Here is a 15,071-nt window from a genome sequence, read left to right as displayed (position 1 = left end):
ATATATATATATATATATATATAAGATGTCTGTGGGATCCGCGAAGTTGTTGGATTCATGATAAACAGTCCAGGGAGGTTTAAGACGGAGAATTGATTGAGACAAGGCAACGTAATAATATTGGAAAGGAACGTTTGTTCTCTATGAGCCGGGATAGCTCAGTCAGTATAGTGACTAGCTACGGGCTGGACGACCGGGGTTCGATCCCCGACGGGGGCAGAGGATTTTTCCTCTAGCCTCTGCGTCCAGACCGGCTCTGGGGCCCACCCAGCCTCCTCTACAATGGGTACTGGGATCCTTTCCCGGGGGTAAAGCCGGCCGGGGCATGATGCTGACCACTCACCCCCATCTAGTGCCGAGGTCAAGGAAGAGAGGAGCTATACCCTCCTCTCACCCCAAACGCCTACATGGCGTATAGTGGGACAAACTTTACTTTTTAACGTTTGTTCTCTGGAACAACCCAGATGTCATCACTAATTTCATAAGCCCAAAAAAATTTTTAACACCAAACGGAAGAAGCAGTTTGGCTTTGTACAAGACTGGGCTAGGCCGACGAAAATGAATACAATGAGAGACAGGGGTTTTTTTTGAGAGAGAGGGGGACGACACTATAAATTGTTTGTCTCCTGTTAATTATATTCAGAGTGCTGTGAAAATCACATTAAATTTGAGACTTATAAATTGATACTTTATAATCAAGAGATCAATTTTATTATAATGATCTGTACTAATAGATATTTCCTCGAAAATATAGGAAAACAGAATTTTGATTTGCAAGGAAAATGTAAGATATAGGATAGTAAAACAAAAAGATTCAAAGGAATTGTAACGGTAATATATAATCTGATGACGAATAACGTACCATATTTCTATGAGTCAACTGAAGTGATATATAAAATTAGACTGCTAACCAATACTATTAAAGTCTAAATAACATTTACATTTAACACAGGGAATACAGTTATGCATAAAAATGCAAAATTTACATTTTATTCATTTACACACATTTAGATTTATTTGACACACGTCATTTTGTGTAAAAATTATGGAGTTTTCAGATTTATTAAAGTTTTAAGGAATTAAATAATCATAACAGTGAAAGAGTTTAAAAAAATTATAAAAACCATGGATCTAAGTGGTATGAATAACATTTCGTATTTTACAGCTGAAAGTAAACCCATCGATACTGATCGAGATATCGGAGGATCTTCTTAACCTTAGTAAGTTCACATCGATACATTGCATATATTTTGCACTGGTTTTATTATTCCTATCCTCTCTTCCTTTTTTCGGAGGGTCATTCTTGGAGTGTCACCCAGCACAAATAAAATACATTCTGAACCAATGGTGGATTTTCACACAATACTACCAGAGGCAAAGCTAATTTCTGGCGCGTTTGCAACGAATATTTAAAACGATACATCTATTGGCTTCGACAAGCCTCCTTCCGACAGCTAGGCACACGAAGAATTCAAATTTTCATTCAGAGCTGTTCAGAAAAAATAAATTAAATTTTGTTACTTGATAGTTTATACTGAAATTTGTCGACACATTCAAATTTTCCTTCAGATTAAATAGCAATAAAAGACGCTTCACACAAAGTATTAAGTACGTTTCTGCGTTCATCCTCAGTATAACCGTATAAGTATTTATCGGAAAGTAAAATTTTTAAAATAAGATCTGTAGAAAAATTGAACACGTTTTTACATACCACGATACAAAGGAATTCTTATGTTGTATTACCCAATAACGAGAGTAGAGTTTGGATGTTATCAGTTTTTATACTGTGGATCACTGTTCGTACGTCCCGCTGGAAATGTGGTATTCAGAACAGGACATAAACATTTAGCATTCATGAACTGAAAACCTAGATGGAGCACTACAAAACTGTTATAACATTTTGGAGCCTACATTTCCTAATGTCTTTGACAATAAAGCACTGACGGCTATGGTAATATTGTGTGTATTACAACGGCACCATTTTGTGCATTCCTTGTTGTTGTTTTTTGTGGTGGTTGGTTTTCGAATAATTGTTTTCTTCAGTGTAATTTCTTTTGTATGATGTAAACTACTTCATCTTTTCATAACGACTAATACAGTTCATTCCGTTTCTTACGAAGTCTGGCCTTTGCTGGGACATACAACAGCCAACTGAAATAACAAGGAGGGGGTGGCCTTAAGTCGAGGCATTACCACGCCGTTAAATAGCGTTCTTCTAGTTTTCACCCAAGCAAAACGAGAAAAAAAAAGAATTTACTTTAACACATAATATGTAAATGGGTTGTAAAATTACTACATGTTTAAAGTACAATAATTGTGTTTGTTAAGCATAGCATTTGAGGTTATGACGGGAAATTATCAGTAACTGCAAATATATATACTTAAAAATAATTTAATAAAATATATTTGTAGCACCAAAAGTTTATATTTTTACATACGCAATACTTAAAATTAATGACATATCAGTTGGGAGTAAAGAATTAGAAAGTAGCAATGTACGAAATTATATTACACTATAAATATCAAATAAAGTTTAACCAAGAATGTGTAGGCACACAACCTAAAAGATTACACAGGGTCTGATCTCAAATAGTAACCGTGTATTAGCACAGAAGTTGTAAGTACGTACTGGCTGGGATAGTATGGAGCCACAATATTTTTAAATATAATGAACAGATTTAAATAATATTAAGAGTTAACTAGTATATAATATGTATTTAAGAACATTAACATATTTCAATCTAATTTCCATGCAGGGAGAAAGCCTACTTCTGGACTATCCACATCATCAACGATGAAATCGCCAGGATTCTTGATTTTCGATGTAATACTAAAAACTGCAACTTCATTATTACTTGACTCTACTGTAGATAACAACTAGGAACCTTATTTTCCATAATGGATTAACATTTATTTGAGAACTGTTAAATAAACAAGACTAGAAATTTGTAGTCTGTACTGGTATAATCAAACTTTCCAATTGCGTTTTCTTTTAATTTTCATTTCTACTTGAACCGATCTCTCAGAAACTGATTTGTCGAGGTGGTTAGCAATATTAAATACCCCCAAACCCTTACCTAACCTTTACATCCTAGCACTTGGCGGTGTCTCCTGCAGTTCTGTAACATTTACGTTCAACTACATCAGCGAACGAACTATGTCTCTATTGTTCATCTCAATCGGAGCAAACACCCAGAATAATATCACCATCTTAACCGCCAAGCAAATCTCAAATCTAACATAGGTTGTCAATTGTTAACACATTTATTTTTAATATGTAACTATTTCTGCTGTACGTGTACAGTTTATAAGCCATGCCCTATTTAAATTCTGAAATATTCTGTTCGCTATTTACCTGAGTTATGTAACTTTAACGGTTTATCTGTATGTCACTATCTTTAGTTTATAGCATGGAAACACACAAATATCAATGATAAGTTACATTGTAAAATAAACTATCACCATGGAACCAAAATATCAGCAGTGTTGCGTTGTCATTATCATTTCACTACGTAGTTACCCAGTGTTTCCCCGACTATCAAAGCGAAAAACGTCCTTGTCCCAATCATAAACAGAGAGATGCGTAGGGTTCGCTACTACGGCTGCTACAAAATAATTTCAATATTATAAATTATAAAAGTATCCATTCCGTTCGTGTTAATTTTGAATGACAATTTGAAATATTTAATACTACTGGTATTAACGTCATGATCTAATTATTGTCTAATTTTATTATAGTACTATCATCGGAAATACCAAGCTACTTTGTTTCAGAAGCTAATTATTTTATACATTTTAATTGTTCAATCACAAGAAACACTGACCTATTATTAGAACAGTTAATTACCTTTCATATAATCGGAAATAGTTTTATTTATTTTAAGGGACGTCATTGCAAACCAACACAACACACCAAATTTGTTCGAAGAATCTGGAGGGAGATACCTCTTAGGGGACCAGGGTGTAGATCGGAGGATAATATTAAACTGGATCTCAAATACATGATGTACGAGGTGCGATCAGACATTTTCCAGACTGTGTCAATAGAGGGCGAACACGATGTAGTACGAGCTTCTGTCTTTAGGGGGTGCGGCCTACATTCATAGTGAATCAGTGTGCCAGCCGACATCATCGAATTAGCATTTGTTTCTTAGTTACGGGCGTTTTGGTAGTGCAATACACCGACCCTCCTGCGATTTCGGAATGGCGTGTGCATCAAATTTTGCCAAAGACTCGCCAAAACGGCTACGGAAACCTATGAAATGCTAAAGCAAGCATTTGGGGAGTCCGCAATGGGTCGTGCACAAACGTTTGTGTGGCATTCACGTTTTAAAAATGGCCGAACCTCTGTCGATGATGACGAGCGTTCTGGACGACCATCTTCGAGCACAACGCCCGAAAATGTGTCGAAGATTCGGCAGGCCATTCACGAAGATCGACGTCGTACCATCAACGACTTGTGCGACATTGTTGGGATAGGCTATGGGACCTGTCAGCTGATTCTAAAGGAAGAACTCCACATGCGACGCATCATGACAACGCGCCAGCGCACACCGCCCTCAAAGTTCGGCAGTTTTTGACCTCAAACACCATGGCCGTCATTCCGCACCCTCCTTATTCGCCGTGTGACTTCCTTCTCTTCCCAAAGATGAAAATTCAGCTAAAGGGAAGGAGATTTGAGACGATAGAAGAGATTCAGGCAGAATCGCAGATGGTGCTTGACAGGCTGACAAAGAAAGATTTCCAGGGATGCTTCCAGGCTTGGCAGCGGCGCTGGGATCGTAGTGTTCACTCCCAGGGGAACTACGTCGAGGGTGATGGATGAATTTAATACCTGAGATAAGTGTACGGGTTTTTATAAGCGAAGTCTGGAAACTTTCCGATCGCACCATGTATATATATATATATATATGTATTTATATATATAAGATGTCTGTGGGATCCGCGAAGTTGTTGGATTCATGATAGACATCCCAGGGAGGTTTAAGACGGAGAATTGATTGAGACAAGGCAACGTAATAAAATTGGAAAGCAACGTTTGTTCTCTGGAACAACCCAGATGTCATCACTAATTTCATAAGCCCAAAAAAGTTATATTACTGGATTCGATGAATATTTTTGGAAGTTTATCGTTGAATAGTTTAGTTTATATAGGATTTTTTTTCTCAACGCTTGGCACTACTGCTGTTAGGTTACGAAAGTCGACACTCTGCGCAGTGGAAATGTTAAAATTCCTCTTATTATTAATTTTTCTAACAAACAATCGCCCTGATGATGGAGGCAACAATCACATCTGAAACGTCGGTAAAATTCTACCAGACTACACGGCGTAACATCTTTATACTCACCACCATGAGAACCTAAAATCTCACAAAATGAATGGAGTCTTCATAAAACTTATGTAATTTCGATATCACTGTAGCTGCCATCGTCAGGGTAAAATATTTTCAAAACCCGATGGTATCAACAAGACTGCGTATGTGACTTATTACATAGGAAGGCTTGATAATACCGCGATAACTTAAAAACATACCAATTACCACAAAAAGGATACAAGGCCAAAATACAAACAAAATTTTCGGACAGATACCGTAAGTCACGTATAAGGTGACCTACATAAATAAGAAATATGAACCTCGACCCACTTAATTTTTTTTAAAAAAATACGTATTTGTAGTTAAGCAGCTAGAAATAATCAGTGAAACTTATGATAACGACGTATTACCCATTTATCCACTTCCTTTGTCCGTCATATAAAAGTACACAAATTGTTGCAGAAGCATTCGCAGACACGAACAAAAAGGAAAAATGCTGAAGGCACGTGTATTCCTTGTGGTAATTGCTTCTGCAATTCTTTTCGCATTAGCAGGTAAGCATAAATTCATCTTTATTGGTTTATTTCTATTTTATATCTCTCCATAAACAACGCCGATTGGTTGGTCATCATTAATGCTGTAAAGAGATTTTGTGGCTTATGGGATAATACTTATTTATGAATGGGTGTGTTATTACAGCCGTTGCCATGGCAAGAGTGCAAAAGACACACGTCATTTTGTGTAAAAATTATGGAGTTTTCAGATTTATTAAAGTTTTAAAAAATTAAATAATTATAAAAATAATGGAATTTCTTATGCAATTTTTTTCAGCTTTCTTAATGTTTTACGCTATTAAATAATCATAACAATGAAAGAGTTTAACATAATTATAAAAACCATGGATCTAAGTGGTATGAAATAACATTTCGTATTTTACAGCTGAAAGTAAACCCATCGATACTGATCGAGATATCGGAGGATCTTCTTAACCTTAGTAAGTTCACATCGATACATTGCATATATTTTGCACTGGTTTTAATATTTCTATCCTCTCTTCCTTTTTTTATGAGGGTCAGCACAAATAAAATACATTCTGAACAAATGGTGCATTTTCACACAATACCACCAGAGGCAAAGCTAATTTCTAGCGCGTTTGCAACGAATATTTAAAACGATACATCTATTGGCTTCGACAAGCCTCCTTCCGATAGCTAGGCACACGAAGAATTCAAATTTTCATTCAGAGCTGTTCAGAAAAAATAAATTAAATTTTGATACTTGATAGTTTATACTGAAATTTGTCGACACATTCAAATTTTCCTTCAGATTACATAGCAATAAAAGACGCTTCACACAAAGTATTACGTACGTTTCTGCGTTCATCCTCAGTATAACCGTATAAGTATTTATCGGAATGTAGAATTTTTAAAATAAGATCTGTAGAAAAATTGAACACGTTTTTACATACCACGATACAAAGGAATTTTTATGTTGTATTACCCAATAACGAGAGTAGAGTTTGGATTTTATCAGTTTTTATACTGGCGATCACTGTTCGTACGTCCCGCTAGAAATGTGGTATTCAGAACAGGACATAAACATTTAGCATTCATGAACTGAAAACCTAGATGGAGCACTACAAAATTGTTATAACATTTTGGAGCCTACATTTCCTAATGTCTTTGACAATAAAGCACTGACGGCTATGGTAATATTGTGTGTATTACAACGGCACCATCTTGTGCATTCCTTGTTGTTGTTTTTTGTGGTGGTTGGTTTTCGAATAATTGTTATCTTCAGTGTAATTTCTTTTGTATGATGTAAACTACTTCATCTTTTCATAACGACTAATACAGTTCATTCCGTTTCTTACGAAGTCTGGCCTTTGCTGGGCCATACAACAGCCAACTGAAATAACAAGGTGGGGGTGGCCTTAAGTCGAGGCATTACCACGCCGTTAAATAGCGTTCTTCTAGTTTTCACCCAAGCAAAACGAGAAAAAAAAAGAATTTACTTTAACACATAATATGTAAATGGGTTGTAAAATTACTACATGTTTAAAGTACAATAATTGTGTTTGTTAAGCATAGCATTTGAGGTTATGACAGGAAATTATCAGTAACTGCAAATATATATACTTAAAAATAATTTAATAAAATATATTTGTAGCACCAAAAGTTTATATTTTTACATACGCAAGAATTAAAATTAATGACATATCGGTTTGGAGTAAAGAATTAGAAAGTATCAATGTACGAAATTATATTACACTATAAATATCAAATAAAGTTTAACCAAGAATGTGTAGGCACACAACCTAAAAGATTACACAGGGTCTGATCTCAAATAGTAACCGTGTATTAGCACAGAAGTTGTAAGTACGTACTGGCTGGGATAGTATGGAGCCACAATATTTTTAAATATAATGAACAGATTTAAATAATATTAAGAGTTAACTAGTATATAATATGTATTTAAGAACATTAACATATTTCAATCTAATTTCCATGCAGGGAGAAAGCCTACTTCTGGACTGTCCACATCATCAACGATGACATCGCCAGGATTCTTGATTTTCGATGTAATATTAAAAACTGGAACTTCATTATTACTTGACTCTACTGTAGATAACAACTAGGAACCTTATTTTCCATAATGGATTAACATTTATTTGAGAACTGTTAAATAAACAAGACTAGAAATTTGTAGTCTGTACTGGTATAATCAAACTTTCCAGTTGCGTTTTCTTTTAATTTTCATTTCTACTTGAACCTATCTCTCAGAAACTGATTTGTCGAGGTGGTTAGCAATATTAAATACCCCCAAACCCTTACCTAACCTTTCCATCCTAGCACTTGGCGGTGTCTCCTGCAGTTCTGTAACATTTACGTTCAACTACATCAGCGAACGAACTATGTCTCTATTGTTCATCTCAATCGGAGCAAACACCCAGAATAATATCACCATCTTAACCGCCAAGCAAATCTCAAATCTAACATAGGTTGTCAATTGTTAACACATTTATTTTTAATATGTAACTATTTCTGCTATACGTGTACAGTTGATAAGCCATGCCCTATTTAAATTCTGAAATATTCTGTTCGCTATTTACCTGAGTTATGTAACTTTAACGGTTTATCTGTATGTCACTATCTTTAGTTTATAGCATGGAAACACACAAATATAAATGATAAGTTACATTGTAAAATAAACTATCACCATGGAACCAAAATATCAGCAGTGTTGCGTTGTCATTATCATTTCACTACGTAGTTACCCAGTGTTTCCCCGACTTATCAAAGCGAAAAACGTCCTTGTCCCAATCATAAACAGAGAGATACGTAGGGTTCGCTACTACGGCTCCTACAAAATAATTTTTAATATTGTAAAATTATAAAAGTATCCATTCCGTTCGTGTTAATTTTGAATGACAATTTGAAATATTTAATACTACTGGTATTAACGTCATGATCTAATTACTGTCTAATTTTATTATAGTACTATCATCGGAAATATCAAGCTACTTTGTTTCAGAAGCTAATTATTTTATACATTTTAATTGTTCAATCACAAAAAACACTGACCTATTATAAGAACAGTTAATTACCTTTTATATAATCGGAAATAGATTTATTCGTATAAGAGACGTCATTGCAAACTGACACAACAAACCAAATTTGTTCGGAGAATATGGAGGGAGATACCTCTTAGGGGACCTGGGTGTAGATAGGAGGATAATATTAAACTGGATCTCAAATACATGATGTACGAGGTGCGATCAGAAATTTTCCAGACTGTGTCAAAAGAGGGCGAACCGGATGTAGTACGAGCTTCTGCCTTTAGGGGTTGCGGCCTACATTCATAGTGAATCAGTGTGCCAGCCGGCATCACCGAATTAGCATTTGTTTCTTAGTTACGGGCGTTTTGGTAGTGCAATACACCGACCCTCCTGCGATTTCGGAATGGCGGATTTTCATGAACAAATCAAATTTTGCCAAAGACTCGCCAAAACGGCTACGGAAACCTATGAAATGCTAAAGCAAGCATTTGGGGACTCCGCAATGGGTCGTGCACAAACTTTTGTGTGGCATTCACGTTTTAAAAATGGCCGAAACTCTGTCGATGATGACGAGCGTTGTGGACGACCGTCTTCGAGCACAACGCCCGAAAATGTTACGAAGATTCGGCAGGCCATTCACGAAGATCGACGTCGTACCATCAACGACTTGTGCGACATTGTTGGGATAGGCTATGGGACCTGTCAGCTGATTCTAAAGGAAGAAATCCACATGCGACGCATCATGACAACGCGCCAGCGCACACCGCCCTCAAAGTTCTGCAGTTTTTGGCCTCAAACACCATGGCCGTCATCCCGCACCCTCCTTATTCGCCGTGTGACTTCTTCCTCTTCCCAAAGATGAAAATTCAGCTAAAGGGAAGGAGATTTGAGACGATAGAAGAGATTCAGGCAGAATCGCAGATGGTGCTTGACAGGCTGACAAAGAAAGATTTCCAGGGATGCTTCCAGGCTTGGCAGCGGCGCTGGGATCGTTGTGTTCACTCCCAGAGCAACTACTTCGAGGGTGATGGATGAATTTAATACCTGAGATAAGTGTACGGGTTTTTATAGGCGCAGTCTTGAAACTTTCCGATCGCACCTCGTATATATATATATATATATATATATATATTTATATATATAAGATGTCTGTGGGATCCGCGAAGTTGTTGGATTCATGATAGACAGCCCAGGGAGGTTTAAGACGCAGAATTGATTGAGACAAGGCAACGTAATAATATTGGAAAGCAACGTTTGTTCTCTGGAACAACCCAGATGTCATCACTAATATCATAAGCCCAAAAAAGTTATATTACTGGATTCGATGAAGATTTTTGGAAGTTTATCGTTGAATAGTTTAGTTTATATAGGATTTTTTTTCTCAACGCTTGGCACTACTGCTGTGTGGTTACGAAAGTCGACACTCTGCGCAGTGAAAATGTTAAAATTCCTCTTATTATTAATTTTTCTAACAAACAATCGCCCTGATGATGGAGGCAACAATCACATCTGAAACATCGGTAAAATTCTACCAGACTACACGGCGTAACATCTTTATACTCACCACCATGAGAACCTAAAATCTCACAAAATAAATGGAGTCTTCATAAAACTTATGTAATTTCGATATCACTGTAGCTGCCATCGTCAGGGTAAAATATTTTCAAAGCCCGATGGTTTCAACAAGCCTGCGTATGTGACTTATTACATAGGCAGGCTTGATAATACCGCGACGACCCTAAAACATACCAATTACCACAAAAAGGTTACAAGGCCAAAATACAAACAACATTTTCGGACAGATACCGTAAGTCACGTATAAGGTGACCTACATAAATAAGAAATATGAACCTCGACCCACTTAATTTTTTTTAAAAAAAATACGTATTTTTAGTTAAGCAGCTAGAAATAATCAGTGAAACTTATGATAACGACGTATTACCCATTTATCCACTTCCTTTGTCCGTCATATAAAAGTACACAAATTGTTGCAGAAGCATTCGCAGACACGAACAAAAAGGAAAAATGCTGAAGGCACGTGTATTCCTTGTGGTAATTGCTTCTGCAATTCTTTTCGCATTAGCAGGTAAGCATAAATTCATCTTTATTGGTTTATTTCTGTTTTATATCTCTCCATAAACAACGCCGATTGGTTGGTCATCATTAATGCTGTAAAGAGATTTTGTGGCTTATGGGATAATACTTATTTATGAATGGGTGTGTTGTTAGAGCCGTTGCCATGGCAAGAGTGCAAAAGACACACGTCATTTTGTGTAAAAATTATGGAGTTTTCAGATTTATTAATGTTTTAAGGAATTAAATAATCATAACAATGAAAGAGTTTAACATAATTATAAAAACCATGGATCTAAGTGGTATGAATAACATTTCGTATTTTACAGCTGAAAGTAAACCCATCGATACTGATCGAGATATCGGAGGATCTTCTTAACCTTAGTAAGTTCACATCGATACATTGCATATATTTTGCACTGGTTTTAATATTTCTATCCTCTCTTCCTTTTTTTATGAGGGTCAGCACAAATAAAATACATTCTGAACCAATGGTGCATTTTCACACAATACCACCAGAGGCAAAGCTAATTTCTAGCGCGTTTGCAACGAATATTTAAAACGATACATCTATTGGCTTCGACAAGCCTCCTTCCGACAGCTAGGCACACGAAGAATTCAAATTTTCATTCAGAGCTGTTGAGAAAAAATAAATTAAATTTTGTTACTTGATAGTTTATACTGAAATTTGTCGACACATTCAAATTTTCCTTCAGATTAAATAGCAATAAAAGACGCTTCACACAAAGTATTAAGTACGTTTCTGCGTTCATCCTTAGTATAACCGTATAAGTATTTATCGGAAAGTAAAATTTTTAAAATAAGATCTGTAGAAAAATTGAACACGTTTTTACATACCACGATACAAAGGAATTCTTATGTTGTATTACCCAATAACGAGAGTAGAGTTTGGATGTTATCAGTTTTTATACTGGGGATCACTGTTCGTACGTCCCGCTAGAAATGTGGTATTCAGAACAGGACATAAACATTTAGCATTCATGAACTGAAAACCTAGATGGAGCACTACAAAACTGTTATAACATTTTGGAGCCTACATTTCCTAATGTCTTTGACAATAAAGCACTGACGGCTATGGTAATATTGTGTGTATTACAACGGCACCATCTTGTGCATTCCTTGTTGTTGTTTTTTGTGGTGGTTGGTTTTCGAATAATTGTTATCTTCAGTGTAATTTCTTTTGTATGATGTAAACTACTTCATCTTTTCATAACGACTAATACAGTTCATTCCGTTTCTTACGAAGTCTGGCCTTTGCTGGGCCATACAACAGCCAACTGAAATAACAAGGAGGGGGTGGCCTTAAGTCGAGGCATTACCACGCCGTTAAATAGCGTTCTTCTAGTTTTCACCCAAGCAAAACGAGAAAAAAAAAAGAATTTACTTTAACACATAATATGTAAATGGGTTGTATAATTACTACATGTTTAAAGTACAATAATTGTGTTTGTTAAGCATAGCATTTGAGGTTATGACGGGAAATTATCAGTAACTGCAAATATATATACTTAAAAATAATTTAATAAAATATATTTGTAGCACCAAAAGTTTATATTTTTACATACGCAAGAATTAAAATTAATGACATATCGGTTTGGAGTAAAGAATTAGAAAGTAGCAATGTACGAAATTATATTACACTATAAATATCAAATAAAGTTTAACCAAGAATGTGTAGGCACACAACCTAAAAGATTACACAGGGTCTGATCTCAAATAGTAACCGTGTATTAGCACAGAAGTTGTAAGTACGTACTGGCTGGGATAGTATGGAGCCACAATATTTTTAAATATAATGAACAGATTTAAATAATATTAAGAGTTAACTAGTATACAATATGTATTTAAGAACATTAACATATTTCAATCTAATTTCCATGCAGAGAGAAAGCCTACTTCTGGACTGTCCACATCATCAACGATGAAATCGCCAGGATTCTTGATTTTCGATTATTACTTGACTCTACTGTAGATAACAACTAGGAACCTTATTTTCCATAATGGATTAACATTTATTTGAGAACTGTTAAATAATCAAGACTAGAAATTTGTAGTCTGTACTGGTATAATCAAACTTTCCAGTTGCGTTTTCTTTTAATTTTGATTTCTACTTGAACCTATCTCTCAGAAACTGATTTGTCGAGGTGGTTAGCAATATTAAATACCCCCAAACCCTTACCTAACCTTTCCATCCTAGCACTTGGCGGTGTCTCCTGCAGTTCTGTAACATTTACGTTCAACTACATCAGCGAACGAACTATGTCTCTATTGTTCATCTCAATCGGAGCAAACACCCAGAATAATATCACCATCTTAACCGCCAAGCAAATCTCAAATCTAACATAGGTTGTCAATTGTTAACACATTTATTTTTAATATGTAACTATTTCTGCTATACGTGTACAGTTTATAAGCCATGCCCTATTTAAATTCTGAAATATTCTGTTCGCTATTTATCTGAGTTATGTATCTGTATGTCACTATCTTTAGTTTATAGCATGGAAACACACAAATATCAATGTTACGTTACAATGTAAAATAAACTATCACCATGGAACCAAAATATCAGCAGTGTTGCGTTGTCATTATCATTTCACTACGTAGTTACCCAGTGTTTCCCCGACTTATCAAAGCGAAAAACGTCCTTGTCCCAATCATAAACAGAGAGATACGTAGGGTTCGCTACTACGGCTGCTACAAAATAATTTTTAATATTGTAAATTATAAAAGTATCTATTCCGTTAGTGTTAATTTTGAATGACAATTTGAAATATTTAATACTACTGGTATTAACGTCATGATCTAATTACTGTCTAATTTTATTATAGTACTATCATCGGAAATACCAAGCTACTTTGTTTCAGAAGCTAATTATTTTATACATTTTAATTGTTCAATCACAAGAAACACTGACCTATTATAAGAACAGTTAATTACCTTTCATATAATCGGAAATAGATTTATTTATTTTAAGGGACGTCATTGCAAACCAACACAACAAACCAAATTTGTTCGGAGAATCTGGAGGGAGATACCTCTTAGGGGACCTGGGTGTAGATAGGAGGATAATATTAAACTGGATCTCAAATATATGATGTACGTAAAAAGACATAAACACATTCGATTAAAGAAAGACATTTTAGTAAATTAAGCCATTACATACGTAAGCAATGGCACTTATAGAATTGACAGAGCCAGTTCATAAGCCGAGTTTTACGATCCATTATATATGAAGTCTATCGGCATACCATTTCAAAGTTGAAGCTCATCGAAATAATATTTAACAATTCAGTCCGTACCGCAAAGAAAACACAACTCTTAACCATTACAAAGATCAACTGGCAGATGATGTTTAAGGATATAATCGCTGTTTACATTTGAGAATCATACGAAACACACAAACAAAATGAAATGTTATCGTGATTTTTAAAGCAGGAGGTACATATATTTACCACTGGGCTTTAAAGTGTTAATGATGATCTGATTACGATTACAGAAGGGACAAATGGAATGGAGCACCGTGATTCTTTGTCACTGGATTCATCGTGAATAATCTACACAAGACTATCAGATATCCGATTTAACCGAAATATCTTTTAGAATCACCTTATAAAGTAATCGATAGACAATTTCTGTCACAAATCCCGCATATCAATAAATTGTAACATCCAGTTACACAGACAACAACACTGTAGGCCATATTACATAAATCCAATTCACAAACACAAATATTTTGTGTACGAATATGAAATCTGTATATGTTTATCAGAAGTCAATTACTTGGAATATCTCTTCACATTAGTAAACGGAGAATTGATAATAATATCTTCTCGGGCAACCAGCAACGTTCATTTGAAACAGAAGCGCAAATTTGAAATCTATCATAACCAAAAAACGCACGAAAACCTGTATCAGAAGATTACACGAAACTAAATCTAACGAATGTAAAATTACATGTAAGCGAACTAGATTAAAATGGCTCGTGATATGATCAATTTGGTTACAAAGCGACAAGAACACCGCTACATCTGTCGGCCCAAAACGAGTAACAAAGTTCTAGCTCGTTTCTCGGCCACTCTAGAGCAGCATCGATCCGACATCGC

The 15,071-nt window shown here is 35.5% G+C and overlaps 1 protein-coding gene and 2 long non-coding RNA genes across 3 annotated transcripts in view; 2 read left to right on the top strand and 1 right to left on the bottom strand.

Moving 5' to 3' along the window:
* Hk (potassium voltage-gated channel subfamily A regulatory beta subunit hyperkinetic) overlaps positions 1-15,071 on the bottom strand; it is an 82,826-nt gene that overhangs the window by 46,470 nt on the left and 21,285 nt on the right. The window lies entirely within an intron of this gene.
* Positions 1,163-2,976, top strand: LOC147874419 (uncharacterized). The gene is made up of 2 exons (XR_015534308.1): positions 1,163-1,220; positions 2,757-2,976. It is a non-coding gene; the product is annotated as an uncharacterized LOC147874419 (long non-coding RNA).
* Positions 10,874-12,932, top strand: LOC110833442 (uncharacterized). Its single transcript, XR_015534318.1, has 3 exons — positions 10,874-10,960; positions 11,277-11,331; positions 12,852-12,932. It is a non-coding gene; the product is annotated as an uncharacterized LOC110833442 (long non-coding RNA).

Source organism: Zootermopsis nevadensis, unplaced genomic scaffold (assembly GCF_977971745.1).
Source record: "Zootermopsis nevadensis isolate Lab colony 2312 unplaced genomic scaffold, Znev_1.0 Znev_ptg000009l, whole genome shotgun sequence".
Classification (NCBI taxonomy): domain Eukaryota; kingdom Metazoa; phylum Arthropoda; class Insecta; order Blattodea; family Termopsidae; genus Zootermopsis; species Zootermopsis nevadensis.
This window is presented reverse-complemented; position numbering and strand designations above follow the sequence as displayed.